The sequence below is a fragment of the Octopus sinensis genome, unplaced genomic scaffold, assembly GCF_006345805.1.
Source record: "Octopus sinensis unplaced genomic scaffold, ASM634580v1 Contig10150, whole genome shotgun sequence".
Taxonomy (NCBI): domain Eukaryota; kingdom Metazoa; phylum Mollusca; class Cephalopoda; order Octopoda; family Octopodidae; genus Octopus; species Octopus sinensis.
The window spans coordinates 24,481-40,382 of NW_021832010.1; the positions used below are offsets into that span (position 1 = coordinate 24,481).

Consider the following 15,902-nt stretch of genomic DNA (forward strand, 5'->3'; position numbering starts at 1 on the left):
CCCTCCTCTCCTCCCAATAACCCCTTTCACTTTCCCTGACCATTACTCTCCATAACTAACCAATCAGCCCACCCGGCACTCGGATACTCCCCAACAACACAGGCTGCACTAACCGTACTCCACATGATGACACCAATACACCCCAAATGGCATTCCTCACATCACAACTGACCTGTCCTGAGTGATGTGAGTGTCCTTCTAACTGTCGAATTGTGCAGCATAATCCATGAAGGGGTTCCTCACACAGGGGGCCTGCCTCCATTGCTAACTTGAAACCATTAATCTAACAAATACAACATTCTGACATACAATTGAAGACAGAGTCGACTGATTCACCCCATCCATACCATTTATGAGAATATTTGTCGAATAAACAGCACAAATCTAATTGATGTTACCGATTACCTTATCAGAATCGATCATTTCACACTCCTTCCTCAATAAATCGACACCAATGGAGTAGTCAGTCAACACTCGGACAACCTGAATGGGCAGTTGTTCCACACTTGAATCCAATAATCATAATCTCACCCAATCTCACACTTTAGTGAATTTGAATGGACACACACAGTCAGGTCACCACACACCAAGCTTTCTCTGAATTGTACAATTGGGCGGGAAATCGAAAGTGGAACACGTGCAAATCTAATTCTGGTGGATCATTGAATCAACCGAGTCCTCAGATCCTCAATGCACTTGTCCAGATGCAACTGCCCAGCCACTCTGATGACCTGTTCCCCCAAATTAGTCACGTGTGTCTCCACACAGGGGTCTGACAAATACAGCAACTCGAGCCCCTCCTTCAGAGCACTCATATCGTCTACAATGAGGGCAATGGGACCACCAATATTCTCAGGCTCCACCGAGACTGCCAGAATGGGAGTTGTCTCGTAGTAGAGGGGAGTCAAAGGGGGGAGATCTGCCCTGTCTGACAATGTGGCCGTCTTCATAAATCGACTTGACTCACTCCATGAGAACCCAAAAATATTCCCCGGACTGACCATGTCGACAGGAATCAGTTCCCGGCCCATAAAAATAAACAAATTCTCTATTTTAATCTTCTTTCCATGCTTATATGAGACAGGGAGTGTGGACGAGTCCTCAATCTAATTTACAAGTCCCACTTGTGTGATAACCAGTCGACTGTCATGTTTTGGTCCCAAAATAAACAGAGAGTCCCCCTTTCGAATTGTCCCACAAAATGACCGCGTAAAACCAATACAAAACTCAACAATATTTGATTCCGTTTGGTTAACCAATCTAATTAATTTAATATATATAATTTAACATTATTGCTAATTTATTACTAATTAATTATTATAATACATTTGATATTTTCGTGGGAGTTCGTTTAGTGGGACGAAAACTAGTTTGCTCATAAAAGCAACCAAACTATTCCCATTAGGAGTAATATTAGTCAATTCTACACATTGAATAAAACAATACACCATCCATCACATCACCAGACACCTCTCTTCCTCCCAATAGCCTACTAACCCTACGACAGTCCAAATCCAAGGGCGAAGGCAAAAACTCAACAACAACATCTAAAACACCCAAACCACAAAGAACCGAACACAGATTTATAAAGAGGCAGCCAATTCGACATTAGTAGAGACACGTCAAAGGTCCCCACAAAGTTAACTTTATCAGACATTACCACTCTTCTTGCAATTCGACTGAACCGTTCAGAATCCCTTTGAAAGTAACTCACGTGGCAATACTTATTATGTGCAGCTTCATAAACCGTCCAAATATTACTGAGAACAAAACTCTCAAAAATTGTCAGTTTGTGGCTTCCTGTACATTCCTCGAATTTTAGTGTTTTTGAACTCCAAAAATAATTTCCCCACATATGGGCGGCGACATCAAAGGCGGCTCGGTCTTTTATCTTTTTGGAAAACATTTCAGCGAATTGGGGAATACTTGGATTATATATATGTATTACGTAAAGGCCCAACCGTCCGTCGAGCTGCCGAAGATCACATTCCCCGCTTCAGGCGAAACATAATCGGCGGCATTCTTTGAAGTACTTTGATCATGTTGGAATTGCTCAGATATAAAGTACTGGGCGATGATTGAATTTACCTAAAGTAATAAATTATATAATTAAATTACTTGTTCGACTATTTTTTTCAAATGTATAAATGATTGTTGTACAGTTAGATTGAGATGGGTGTACAGTTTGTCCATTTTGTTAAGAAAAATGACTATTTTGAGTCCCTCAGTCAAGGCTAGTCGTATGACTGAGTACGTCTAGACTGAGAGACCTCCCCTACCTGTGAACAGACTCCCTCCACCACATCAATGAGGATTATGGCGCCATCACACACCCGTATTCCCGCCGCTACTTCAAATGAAAAATCGATATGTCCAGGTGTGTCCACCAGGTTGATAAGATAAAGTGAATCTGCTATATAATTAATTAGTTAATTAATTAAGACTAATTAATTAATTACTGTGGTTGTATAAGAGAGAGATGGCACTGGACTTCATAGTGATGCCCCTCTCTTGTTCGTCATCCCTGCTGTCCATGTAACGAAGCTTAGAATGATAACAGATTGGGTAACCTCCCCTGCAATATTGTTGGAGATTATTCCATTAGATGCACAGAGAGAGTCAACAAGTGTAGTCTTGCCTTTAATATATATAAAGGGTAGTACCGTGGTCTACGTGGGCGAGGATACATATATTTCTTATACATTTCGTATTGGCTTGACATTTGGAGACCACGTCGTACAGTCTGTCCATGTTACTATATATTTTATTACAAAATATACTATTTAATTTTTAGTAATTAATTTAAAATTAATTATTCTTGTTAGTAAAATGGATGTGGATGAAATATACAGGAATATGCTGTGCAGTAATCAAAAGTTACAGCGAGACAAAGGCCTTATAAAATTATCTGAGAATTTAAACCAATCAACGAGCAAAGAATGGATCCCCAAACTGTTGGAGACATTAGAGGACACAAACCACCCCTGGAATATCACATTCGGCTCACTCATATTCCTCAAAGAACTACTCCACTCCCAATTAGACACCAAACATGCCATAAATGTCACCAATATCCTCCTTCTCCACATGGAAGACCAGGAAGTGAGGGTTAGAGAAGAGTGTGGTTAACCTATATTTTTATTCCCGCCAAAATAGGCTCAGTCTTGGGTGTTCTTTACCAGAATAACGAGGAAAGCATTGGGTTTGTTGTTAGAAGAATGTTGATTGATGGAATCAAGTCGAATGCAGTCAAATCTGCACAAATATCAGTCACAGTGCCATTAAAGAAAGAAATTGGCCCAAATAGGGCAGTTTGTGTGTCTCAGGTGGGTCAGTGGTCATCCATTCGTGTAGTGTGGGGTCTCGGCAGGTCAGATTGTGACTGAGTCCTCTGGCTGGAGACATCTCGACACTTGGCTGGGGTAATTAGTCCATGACATATCAGGGCTCTCTTCCTTGTGTTGGATTCTAATCGACACGTCTCTATTTTTGACAATGAAATGAATGCTACGGTTGACTGTGCATTTGCTACGGATAATCGTTTTGTAAAGGAAAAAATATTTCGGATTTTTGGACTGATTTTTGAGTCGTTGGATGAAAAGATTAGTTTTTTGATGTCCGAGATCAAAGCAAAGCAACTCAAAAGTGGCCTGTCTGATAATTGGAGCCAAGTAAATGACACTCTCCTTACAAATCCAGGTCAGACGGGCGGCTTTGGAAGCCACCTGGCAATTCTTCAAAGCCATTTCCCGCCTTGATTCATCAATGAAAAATAAATATTTATCGATTTTATTGCCACCTTTGTGTCTTAATAGGCACTATTTGGGAGAGGGAGTCAGGTTGTTGGCTCAGAGGGCGTGGCCAGAGATCACTGGGAATGAGGGAAGGTCCCTGATTGAGCAGAACATGAAGGAGACGGTGGTTGGTTGGTTATATTTTGCAGGTTATTTATTATTTGGAGGAATGTCAGGCGGAGAATCACGCTGTGAGAGAATCGGCATGTTTGGCTGTGAACGAGTTGGTCTTGAAGGTCACAAAATGTGACAAAAATTGATAGATTGACCACCAAGTCATGGAACCTCATGTTAATTCATTTTTTGACATGTTTTTGACTTTATTTGGAGATGACAGTTGGCCTGTTCGACATGGTTAGTAATATATATTTATTATTCAGCTGCCTGTCTCTCCAGCAGTAGATTTATACTGAACTATCCATCTGAGGGAAGGTGATTATTCCTGATTATTCATTCTAGAACATTCATTGAACAGCTGTGGCCACTTTATCTGGTAAATCTCCGAGATTCCATATCCTACGTCCGTTCAGGGGCTGCAGTGGCCATTGCTAATGTGTGTGTGGCCTACAGTTATATATATAACATGTATGTTCTCAGGGGATTTCATTAAACGGGCATTGCGGGTGATTACGAACGCATTCGACGCAATCAAGAAGCAGCCTGTAGTCCCGTTGCGCTTTAAAAACGTCGAGAAAGGACGGGCTACTTTCTCAGTGGCCAAGACAGTGCATGACAACGACGTGGAACTGCACAGTAATCAGCAGATGTACTCATGTGGGTCACTGGCTCCAAAGTTCTCCAGGAACACTTGTGGATGTTCATGTCCTTCAATATTATACAAGAAGGCAGAGGAGTGGGAGGAGGCTGAAGGGTTTGGGGGGTCAGTTTGATGGCATAGATGTCTCTATCTGTTGGCTGAGTTGTTGAAATGTGAGGAGGGGGAGGTGAGGAGTATATGTGGAGAGGACTGTCACGATTTACTCACATCCCTCGCTGTGGCATCCTCCTATCGGGAATATACCAGGCACTGTGATTTCTTAAAGACATTGTGTGACTTGGTTGGTGCTGATTGGCTATTTAAGTTGCCTGGAATTGCGAGGGGAATTGGCGGGAAAAAATTTGAAGAATATTTGGAATTGTTTTTTGAATCGATTTTTTATACATTGGTATAAATATTGATTGTAATTGAAGGAAGGTGATTTGGAGAGAATTAGCAAGTCGGGGGAGGTGTGTTTGCGTGACCTGGGATGTCTTGTTGGGATAAATGTGCTTTACTCTCGTGTAGAACAGTGGGACATTAGGCATTCACGTGGTTTGTTAGTTTTAGATGTTTGGGAGTATTAGAACGTGTTTTTAAGTCTTAATAAATTTTATTCCTGTCTTAGTAAAGTATATAAAATGGTTTGATTGTAGGGTTAATTAGACTGGTACCTTTATTGGGCATATCTGGGAATGAGGGGACTGTCTTTTAGTAAAGAGGGACTTATTAGGAGTGTATGTGAAGTATATAAGTCTAAATTACTTACAATCATATATATTAGTAAGTATTAACAGACGGTTTAGATTTGACGAAACAAGTCAACCAGGAGGTTAGAATAATATAATTTAAAAATTTTATTAATAAAAAATACAAACAAAATTAAAATTAAATAAAACTAAGACATGGCCTATTTAAAATTTATTACTCTCCCGTTTATTTTTTTGTCGACGATTGCAAAACCACACTCGAACAGCTTCTTTATCAATACAAAGACAACTCGCTATTTCTGAAATTCTCCCCAAACTTGGTTTCTGATCAATACAAAAATGATTTTCAAGACACTTCTTGGTGGACTCTCGAAAACAAGTCCGCTTTTTCCTTTTTTTAGAAATCCTTTTTATTTTATCCATTCTTTCAAAATAAAAATAATGTTCGATATATTTTCTGACCCAAATATTCAAAAGAGGTCTCAATCTGCACATATTCTTAAAAGACAGCTGCAGTAGTTCAAATCTACATATGGTTGTCTGGGAAATCACACATCCATGCTCCCTTTCTAATTCGTACCCCAAATCAGCCTGAGTGTACCCAATTTTTAGTCTCAAATTCTTCAAAACACCTGCAAATTCCTTCATTTCAAGCACGTGACAATCGTCTTCACTCTTCAGCATATGGACAGGTGGATTAGTCCTTGATTTTATTGTCTCGGCGTTTGGAAAGTCACGTTTTTCGAGATTGGGTTGCTCGAATGCTTGTTGTATAAAGAAACAATTGATTTGATCAGTTGAATTGAAAAAAGTTATGAAATGATCCATTGACTTATTTCGCTGTAGAAATACATTTTGGCGCAAACATTTGGAATTTATATTGAATATATTATCGTTTTTTAGTTGAAAATGTATTTTTGGTCAAATTAATGACTATATTTATCGATGTTGTAGAATATATATGTATAGTTTGAATATATGATTAAGTAAATTAATTCTTCTGACCCAAATACCCTAAAAAATAGGTCTGAAGATTCAATGGTTTTAAATTCAGTTTTCAACATGCAAGTTTTTTAATATTTATTTTACAATGATTCCCCATTTTAGAAAATAATGTCTATTCTTAAATGTAATGAATTTCTAGCCAAACTGAGAGACCGATCTCAGATTTCCATAATTTTAGCTGCTTCTCAGGAAGTTCCGATTATTTTTAAATGTTTTTGTCTAGTCTATTTATGGAGTTATTTTTGATGTGATTGGTCGTACGCTCTATGTTCTTTTTTTGCAGTCTGCGGAGGAAGGTTTTTGGTAGATTATCTTTCTGTTAAGACTAGAATGTTCTGGTTTATTTGTTGTAGTCAATTATATTGGATCTGCGGTGATTTTCTATTTGGATTACTTATTTTATATTCAGAATTATTATATTTTTTGGTTCCCCATTTTCATGGGAATTTTATTTTAATAAAATTTTTATTTTGATATTAAAATATGTCTAGGAAACAATTTTATTAAATTGAAATTAAGAAGATACTATCGATGGACTATTTTAAGATTTATTTTAATTGATAATTTTATATTCATAAAACCTTTTTGGATTAGGTCAGGGATTCTTAACTGCAGCTTACTAGAATTCAATTTTATCTTCGAAAGATTCGGGAAAGTTAAATTGACTTATTTATCACGTTGAATTATTCGGATTGTTATGTTAAATTGGTAGATTTAAAAAAATTTTAAAAATTTTAATGCTACATAAATTTCAGTTCTCAACTTTCGAAGTCCATTTATTTGTACTTAAAAACACGGCTTAAAACAGAAAAAAAAATTCATGCATAATTTTGGATAACATGCTTTGAAATCTATTGTTTTGCAGTAATTGACGAATTCAGGAATTACAAAATTGAAGACTCAATTTCGTTTTATCCTGAGCCGCGTCACGTAACATGTTGTTATCCTCTCCATCCTTTAGACCAGGGGTGCGCAAGTGCGGCCGTGAGTCGACGAATGTGCGGCCGTGGGCACAATTAGTTCATCGAGCAACTAATCTTAAATATAATGCTCATAGTATTAATAAATCAAGAAAAACCCTAAATAATAATTAAAAATATTGATATTAAATAAAATTCTATTTTTATATAATGGTTAACCTTTATTAAAAGTAATTATCATAAACGGCTTAATTTATTTATGTCATTACCTGTTAAAAGACGACGTTCTTTGAATTAAGAAAAAAGAAAATTTAATATCAACTGTGAAAGTGAATACTTCGTAGTCGAAACAGACAACAATAGCATACAATGCTTATTGTGCCATGAGATTGTGAAAACTATAAAACGGGACAATGCTAAACAACATTTTCAAAGACATTTAGACTACCTAGTTGTCAAGTCCAAGTGTTCAAGAGAAGATTCCGTCGAAAATTTGAAATACAAATTAAGACAACAAAAAAAATGTTTAAAAACTTTTTTAAATGTGGCAAATGCAAGAATTGAAGCATCCTTTCGAGTTGCTCATATCCTTGGATCTGCTGGAAAACCTTTTTCAGACGGCGAACTTATGAAAAGATGTATCATGGAATCAGTTAAATGCATTGATCCTGACAAGGAGCATAACTTTGAAGCAATTCCACTTTCACGTGACAAAATTCAGCACCGAAAGTTTCATATTGCCGAGCATCTTAATCTATCACTCCTACAAAAATTAAATTCTCAAACTACGTTATTTTCACTTGCCATTGATGAGTCGAATGATATATGTGATTCTGCTCAGCTGATCATATTTATTCGTACTCTATCCTTCGATTTTGAAATACATGAGGATTTTCTATCCACGAAGTCACTACCTGGAAATGTACGGGGTCAAGATATATTTAAAATAGTTAAACAATGTTGTTTGGAATTCAAATTGGACATGACATGTCTAAGAGGAATATGCACAGATGGCGCACCAGCAATGTTGGGTAGAAAACAAGGATTTGTTGCACGCCTAACTGAATATGTCTCAGAAAAGTATAACAATAAATCAGTTATTGGCAAGAAATATTCTCGTTGTATTCGGAAGAACATATTTATGTGAGTCTACATTTTCCAAAATGAAATATTTAAAAAGTCAATATAGATCTCGGATAACGGATGCAAACTTAGAGTCATGTTTGCGCCTAATGATATCTATCCTACCAGTGGATTTCAATAAGCTCGCAAAAAATACCAAAGATCCTGGCCGTCATTAGAATAACTTGTATAGTACATTTCTTTTAATTAATTTTCCTTCTTTCTTATATTTTTTCCATGAAATAATTATTTATTTTAATAATATAATGTCGCTGATGAACGAGAGCATTTCCTGTCCAAGAACTCATTCGGTCTCGATGACAATGGGCAACTTATGCGGTCACTTTTAATAATTAAAAAAATTACTATATTAATATCGAAAAAATAATGCAGAAAATGTGCGGCCGTGGAAGAGAAGGAAAAATAAATGCTATGCGGCCGCAAACCCAAAAAGCTTGCGCATCCCTGCTTTAGACGCTTGAGATCCTGTTTTTGAGATCCTTGCCTTTGACCGGCTTTCTAAGCGTGTTGCGTACAAGGCAAAGTGATTCTCCATGGCCGCGTACGCGGGGACATTCCACTGCATCCAAACAGCCTCCATCTTGCCTTCACAATGTCCTCCTAGATTGTGATTCTTGTTCTCTAGTAGAGGATTCTGTACACCACTTTAGATTGATTTTGCGAAGACAGGATTTGTCGTATCTGATCTGTGTGAAATAAGTTCAGCTTTTAGTATTTCTGTCTTTAACATGTCTATATTTTAGAAGAGTATGAATGCATTGTAGAGACGAACTCTTGTTCTCACCTAAAGTCCTCTAAGATAAATTGATGAAAATTACAATTGATAAGATAATTAAAGTATTGAAGCTGGTGAACAGATCGTATTGTAATTTCCCCGAGTTGATTGAGTTGTTTAGCTATCTGTTCAATCTGTAATGAAGAAAAATTTAATTCTGATTTAAATATCAAATATTTTTGAAGTTTTCAATATAAAAAATAATATATGACAAATAATAAGAGTTCAGAATAGAATTTGTCTTGGGATTGTGGATTCCTGCGGTAAAGAAGTTGGTCTGTCCCGTCGGAACATGTTAATTAAATTTTTTCAGAGCCATAATCAGTGACGTTGCTTTTTAAGAAGTGATCCTTTTTTAATAATAATTATAGAGATCGAGGTCTGTTTCCGTACGAAAACAATATTTCAATTTTGTGAATGGGATCAGACAAAAATTTATCTTCATATGCTCCTTCTTAGTCTAATGGTAATGACAATCTTCCATGTAAATTAAGTACATTTAGAGAAAATGCTACTTTTCCCTTCATTTTATACAAATGTCACCCTGGCACTGTTTCTGGGTAATTTTCTTTGCATTAAAAAATTTCAAAAAAAGTGAACTTGAAACTTTTAGTTTTCAGTTTCATCAAATTCATGTCTTGTTATCTAGACTCTCACACAAGAAGACGTATAATAAAATATTTTTTGTCCATATGTAGCTCTTACTCGAACAAATAATTTCCCGAAAAAACTTTATTAGAGCTGAATTGTGAACACTAATGCTTATTACGTAAAGACTAATGCTTGCGCTTTCAATGTTTAAGCTCGTAAACCCTATAATATATGAGGTTTATATAATCAGATTTTAGAATATTCGAAAACCACATGACATAATAAATATATTATAATAATCCCCAGTAAAAAAATAATAGAACAACGATTAAATCGGAAAGGGCTTTGCTATATGCTTTGAAATAAGAATAATAAAGGCATTTCATAGTATTTCCATACTCTTCTAAGATTTTGAGAGCACAGTCAGGTCTATGAGCAAGCAGAAAGGTATATAGATCTCTAAAAATAATTATAAGAAGCAAACCTGTGCTCCATAAGTGTTTCCTGAAGGTATTGATAATTTGAAAAAGTCCCTCGCAGTTCATATATTTTTGAATTCAAAAAATCATGTATTTTTGTAGAAGCCTTAATGGAAAATTAATATCAAACATGTTTGATGACTATCTCTAAATTTCAATCACCTCTTGACAAGCTTTTGGTTTTTCCCCGTCAAAATTCGTTATAAATTGCATTTTTCGATCTAACATTTCAAGTTGGTTTTTAAACTCGCTTTCAGTGACTGGCAAGTTAATTATAATTCTAAAACATATTCCATTAATTAAAATAATTAGAAAAATTTAAATATGTAATAATGAAACATCTTTGGATTGTTCCAATTGTTTCTTAGCATCTTTGATATAATCGTCGAGGCTTATGTCCTTAATAGCATAGCTATTGAGCTAATCAACCTTATTAAGAGAAAGTTTCATTACTTCATCAGAAATCAATTCGTCGTCGTTCACTATTCTAGTAAACAAAATATTTTAATTACATGTCAGTAATTCAAGTAACTCTTTATCTTCCTTTGTACACATTAAATAATTAGCCACATAGGTCAATTCATACTATTTTATTAAAAAAAATTTCAATTAAAAAGTTTTTTTGTACAGAAAATAATTTCAAAATAAACTAACTCTGTTTTGAGTACATTTCTCTTTTCGAAAAAACAGATTGCACGTAATAATATCCAAAAAAATATTTAATTCATTTCTTTTCAATATAAAAAGTGGTTAATCAAGTTCGTTTCACGTATGTAGAGGATATCTACAATACGACAAATTTGATATAAGAAGTGTTAAGCCATAAAAGAACATATTATGTGGTGACAGCATATCTCCATTATTTCGATTAGCGTTGGCTACTTGTTGCTATTAGTAAAGCTTAACTGAGGCTATCAGCACAAGTTTGCTGTCCAACTCACTCACCCAGGTCGATCAATCTTATTGCGGTTTGTCCATCCTTCTTTACAAAATCTCCTTAAAAGTGGCAACATTTAGTTATTCGTTTGGTTCTTTTATAGTTTTGCAGATTCTTGGTTGAATTTTCAAAATTTTTTCCCGATTGGTGTATTGTATTTCCCCGCACTGCAACAGGCGTAACTAATCGTAAGTTCCATGTACTGCTCATAGTCGGTTTGGCGAGTGGCAAGACTCTCCATTGCCTGTATTTTGGAAGAACTCTGAGTATGTTGAGTTTCTTCATACATCTTGTGATCCGGTTCCAGTTGGCTCTCATTATTTTTTGAATCCCTAAATAATTAGATTTTATAAATTCAAAAATAAATTATTTTAGTTATATTATAATAAAAAGATTTCAAACATAATATAATTAGATAACCGTGTTACTTTTCGTATTTCGTGTTGTTGTTCCACATTGTTTAATTTATTTTTCAAATTTTATTCTATTATTATATTGAAAGTTCTTATTTGTATTAAAATTGATTAAATATATTGTCCACTTATAGAATTTCTTATAATATTCGATATTCTGTAAGTGAATTGGCTTTACTTTCACAATAGTTTAATCTTTTTTATCTTAATCATTTTATATCTTTGTGGTATTCTACACAACCATTTTGTTGCCAATTTTTATTAATAATTTTACTGCATGAGTGAATGACCTCTTTTTCTATTTTAATTCTGTGTCATTTATTTTTTCCAGTTAATTAAATCTGCAAAATTTGCAAAACCACCGAGTGAATGAGTCTGTGAGAACTCGAATTGATTAGTTTTATTAATATAATACTGTTCCAAGTATTTAATTAATAGTGGATTAATTGAGCTATGATAGCCCAATCTCGTAAAGTAAAATGTGATGGTAAAGCTACTAAAATCAATAAATCTAATCTTAACTTTTTTAAAGTTTTTATTAATAAAAAGACAAGAGAAAAATGGGCATTGGCAGATAGCCAGAGTATTGCCTCTGACTATGGCTATTCGTTCGATTAAATACCGGTGCTCACACGGGTCGCCAGTAACCCTTTCCATTATTGAGCCAATCTGTTGAAGTAGGCTCCGAGTAGTAAGCCCTTGTATTCCTGACGTCTCAACAGCCAAGGGAACAAACACTCTGCCATTCCCAATTCCAGTGTATTTCTCACTCTTTCTCTTTTCAGCCCGTTCAGACGGGGCTCCCGGATTTTCGATACTTGATATTCTGATTGGAAAAGGAGTTCACGCACGTGACGTTCCAAACCAGACACTTTTCCCTCTAAAAAGGAAAGGTGGTCATCCCATCGGGTCTTCTGCCCTCCTCTAAAAAATCCCTGCAGGTTCCAATTGTGTGTGGAATCCAGCAGTTCGGAGAGATCGACAGATGATTAGGTTCAGTTCGGAATTTCGTAAGAACGTCCAATTCCGTTTCGGCATGAGAGGAAGTGATATCCAAACTTGTCAGTCCATACGCCACAGCTCATTGGTGTTTTGCATAAACGAGCAGACCAAACCTCATCAACGTTAAATCCAGTTTTTGCCGAAGACTTCAAAAAATGAAGATCTTTCTTCTAGACAAAATTTTTTCCTTCTATCTCCGAAACAACTCGCTTGTCCGATAAATCACTAAAAACAAAATTTCCTTAAAAAACTACTTTTTGTTCCCTACTAAAGTCACCTACATATCTCCAAGGCAATTCTTATGGAAGCGACGTGGTCAAATGATTCTCGGCTATAGAATAGAAATTAAATATTAAAAATGCCGACTAATTTCATAGACAAGAATTGCACCAGCTGCTCCTCTGTAATAAGATCGAGTGATTGCACGAAAGGATTCTTGTCCAGCCTAAAATATTATTTATAGTTAATGAAGTCCACTACGGTGTCCCATATTTTTAATTTTATTTGTTTGCCTGCCACTTTGACTGTTCTTGAGCCAAATTCGACTAAATTTATTGGTAAAATCAAATCAGCGATAGTCAAGTCGTTAACGTACTGAAATTGTTTATCCGTAAAATGTAAAAGAACGCAACTTTATCCCACTCCTTGTGAATTATAATAAACTGTAGAAAATTTACCGTGTTTTATATTAAATACATTGCACATTTCTATTGCAGTGGAGTTAAATAACATCCTTAATTTTCTCTATAACTTCTTTGGCTCTTTTTGTTTTTAAAGGACTAGTCCAACAAAATTTTGAAAATGAATCCAGTCCTACTAACAACCAGGCATAGCCTTGATTGAATTCAGTATAATGACGAAGATTAATAAGGTCAAAAATGTATCTCTCTTATTGAAAATGCCCTGATTGGCTGTATCACGGGTCTTGTAATCATTAAATTTTTTCCCTTGCATACCGGGCAAGAGTCCAAAACCCTTATTACATCAGATCTGTAACTCCATAAACATTTCTTTTAATAGACCCATTAGTCTATCACCCCCGGGATGCCCATTTGATTCGTGTACTTCATTGATGAATTGCATTTTTTCATTCATCTCACATGAAGAAAAAACACGGAATAACACTCCAGGTGCAGCACGAAAATATAAAATTTCCGACGATTCAATTCGTTTTAATTTAAATCTGAAAATTTCTTTTCGATTGAGAACAAGAATCGAGATATTTTCCGTTCCTCAAATATTCGATAATTTGTTAAACTCACCCATAAGTAAGGTCACAATGTCGCATCGCATGTCATAATTTGATATGTAAAAATAAAATTTTAGACAAGCCATTTTAAAATTATAAATTAAACATTAAAATTATTGTAAAAAAGTAAAATACTATTTTTTACATATAATTTATGTCTGCTATTTACTTTTGCCTTTTTAATTCAAAGTGGGTCCCTTCAGACCTGTGACATTAATTAACACAGCGTTCTTCGCATCTGCGCATTCTTTTTTCCTTTTCAATATTTTATCCCGTGCATCAAAATTTTTATGGACAATTTCATGCCGACAGGTCTATTTCTTTGCTATTGACTTATCAAATGGAACGGCATTAAAAACAATTGTGTAAGTCGGCGGTTAATATCATAATTCTATTATCCGGCTCAATATTATTTTTTCATGTCTCAATTTTGTTTTTAAAAAAGACAATCATAGTTGATAATATATTTATCATAGTCGACGACTGGATGTATCTACATGTTTTCTCATTCATGTTTAATGATGTGATATTTTTGAGTATATCCCAAGAAAATATAATATTCAGTTTTTGCATGATATATTAGCTTGACAAATGTAAATATAACTGACATCACAGATGCAAAAATTAGTTTCATATTACTGAAAACATTTTAGAATGGAAACTGGGTAAATTATTGCTGAAGAAGCATATAATATTAGGGCTAAAATCATTTACATTAAAAAACTACTGGGCATTAAAATAAAAAAATAAATACATAACCTAGAAAATTCTTATATTACGAGAACATCATGGAAGTGTAGGTTTATTTAATGTCACCGGTTTTTAAGCGGACCACTCAAAAAATTGTATAAATCGTTTTCTTTATCCTGAAAATAGTTATACAATAAATTAGACCAAAAAAATCTGAGTAAGCAATTGTTTTTTCGAATAAATGCCTTTCCGTCAGAGAATTCAAATTTTTTGAGTGAATTCTCAATCTATGCTTTTCTCTTTTCATAAAGATCCCTAAACCCTTTGATTTTTTAATTTTTTGAAGATTTGATTTTGAAAGTACAACGAAACCCATTTTTACGTTGAATTTAATTAATTAATTATTACAATAATATAATAAAAATAAAACCAATTTTTATTTTAGTAAATATGTTAGAAGTGCTTTTTTTAATGCACATCGACAATTAATAACATTAAATACTTTGTACAAGTGATATTAGCAACTTGAGAAGTATTCTGAAATTTTTTTCACCCGGAATTCGCGAGATTTAGTGCCGTGTTGACTAAACAATACCAATGACGGCATGTGACTTACCTAATAAATATAAAAGTGAGGAATTTGCTGAAATATTATGGATTACTGGAAGTATAGACTATCCCCGCATCCAGCTTGTCTTTCATTATATGAGAGAATACGGAATAAAGTCTATTTACCCCGTTACATTTAATTAATTTCTCTTTACAGAATAAGATAAGCCAATGGACATTTCCATTTACAACACTTTTTTCGAAATTATCATAACTTGATTCAATTATATTCCCTGACTAAAAAATTAGCCCACACAGAAACTTTATTTTGTCTAAGCAGTCGAGTTTAATGACAAATGTCATGATGCCCTAATAAATCATGTTCTAGTCAAATATACCATGATGGGATGACCATGACCAAAAAGCATGAAGCTTTTTATTCATGCAAAGTGACCAAAAATAATACTGTCGACAATACATGGAACATTAATAATTAATGCATCTCTTATTGAGTTCCAGTTTTGGTTAACCAACTCAAAAATATATTAAAAATTATATAAAATAAGAAGATGAGTCCCCAGTTTATAAGATTCTTTTAGCTAACTCAAATATTTGTGATAAAATTGTACAAACAAAATGAAGTCTCCTAACATAAACCAAAATGACTGTTTAGATTTAACAACGCGCTACTAAAACAACAAGAAATTCCCTTCTACATACTCACTACAGAATTTGGACATTTAAGTTTCCATATCTTAATAATAAAATGGTATGGTGTGTGTCTGTCTGCCTGTCTGTCTGTGTGTCTGTCTGTCTGTCTGTGTGTGCACACCAACTTCAAATTGGCAATACGATGTCCTCGACTTACATGATGAGGTCCTTAAAACC

The 15,902-nt window shown here is 34.7% G+C and overlaps 1 long non-coding RNA gene across 1 annotated transcript; it reads right to left on the reverse strand.

Annotated features, from left to right (window-relative positions):
* Positions 1-684: 684 nt before the first annotated feature.
* On the reverse strand, positions 685-1,789 carry LOC115228290. Its single transcript, XR_003883200.2, has 3 exons — positions 1,327-1,789; positions 1,137-1,260; positions 685-1,106 (listed from the first exon to the last, which is right to left on the reverse strand). It is a non-coding gene; the product is annotated as an uncharacterized LOC115228290 (long non-coding RNA).
* Between the last annotated feature and the right edge of the window lie 14,113 nt (positions 1,790-15,902).